Source organism: Schistocerca piceifrons, chromosome 2 (genome assembly GCF_021461385.2).
Source record: "Schistocerca piceifrons isolate TAMUIC-IGC-003096 chromosome 2, iqSchPice1.1, whole genome shotgun sequence".
Lineage (NCBI taxonomy): Eukaryota > Metazoa > Arthropoda > Insecta > Orthoptera > Acrididae > Schistocerca > Schistocerca piceifrons.
This window is the reverse complement of record NC_060139.1, coordinates 510834846-510836391: the sequence shown is the minus strand read 5'-3', so window position 1 is coordinate 510836391 and position 1546 is coordinate 510834846. Positions and strand designations below refer to the sequence as shown.

Genomic DNA, 1546 nt, shown 5'->3' with positions numbered 1-1546 from the left:
GCGACCTGCACACCGGATTGGAAAGAAATGATGATGAAGCCAACACAACACCCAATCCCTGAGCGGAGAAAATCCTCGGCCCAGCCTGGAATCGAGCCTAGGACCCTTAGGACAGCAGTCCGTCACGCTGACCATTCACCTATCGGGGCAGACAACAAAGACAATGAAGGAGTTTGAGCATTACTCATGAAAATCATTTTAAAATATTATAAGTAATGAAAGAAGAAGGCCGGCCGAAGTGGCCGTGCGGTTAAAGGCGCTGCAGTCTGGAACCGCAAGACCGCTACGGTCGCAGGTTCGAATCCTGCCTCGGGCATGGATGTTTGTGATGTCCTTAGGTTAGTTAGGTTTAACTAGTTCTAAGTTCTAGGGGACTAATGACCTCAGCAGTTGAGTCCCATAATGCTCAGAGCCATTTGAACCATTTGAAAGAAGAAGCACTCCTGAGTATTTAACGAACTGGAGCTCTGTGGAGGGAGTTATTGGCGTTGGTACTACAGAGCTCAGTCGCACAAGAAGGTCTCTGCTTCCCTGACAGGTAGACTTAAACATACATACTCACAGGTTGACACTTTGCGGAGATTATCTGGATAAACGGAGATAATACGCTGGTTCACACATAAAATAAATATATATTTTTATGCAGCACATTTCCTTTACTAAAATGTAGAGACTGAGGAGGAGATTAGTGTTTAACGTCCCGTCGGCAACGAGGTCATTTGAGACGGAGCGCAAGCCCGGGTGAGGGAAGGATGCGGAAGGAAATCGGCCGTGCCCTTTCAAAGGAACCATCCCGGCATTTGCCTGAAGCGATTTAGGGAAATCACGGAAAACCTAAATCAGGATGGCCAGAGACGGGATTGAACCGTCGTCCTCCCGAATGCGAGTCCAGTGTGCTAACCACTGCGCCATCTCGCTCGGTGTAGAGACTGAAAAGAGGTCTGCAGTTTGTATTAATTAGGTGGTATCACATCACTTGAGAAGAAAGTCATCTTATACTGCCCCCTTTCACGACACATCCACTTGTGACGAAACTTTTGCGGGAGCCGCTTGCTTTCATGTATCACAAAAGGATAAGAATAAATATTTTAATGCACTCATGAGGGAACTTTAACTGCTAATACAGTTACTTAAAGTATGAGAGTGGAGGCCAAAAAGATAGAAAGACAAAAAGTCACAAAATAATATAGAAGCTAAAACTCATACAATAAATAAAACGAAGATACAATTGGAAAATAATTTCTTTCTTGGGATCATTGTTCATTAATGGAGATGACGTAAAATACAGACAAAATAAAAGCGTTTCCTTCATTAGGACAATCATTCATTAAAACAAATGGTGCTAATCAAAGCTACAACAAACTTAAAGAGAACTTTACATGTTTGGGAATCAATGTTAAAGTAACCAGCTGTAACTGAAATAGGCCATCGGTCAACTAATGATTTGTTAATAAAATTATAAACGTATGATAATTAAGATAAATATCAACAATACAAATAATCTTATTTATTGGGACCATTGTCTTCTCAAGCAAATGACACTAAA

General features: G+C 41.8%; 1 non-coding gene across 1 annotated transcript; it reads right to left on the bottom strand.

The window, feature by feature from the left end:
- Positions 1-845: 845 nt before the first annotated feature.
- Trnaa-cgc lies at positions 846-918 on the bottom strand. The gene has a single exon. It is a non-coding gene; the product is annotated as a tRNA-Ala (tRNA).
- Between the last annotated feature and the right edge of the window lie 628 nt (positions 919-1546).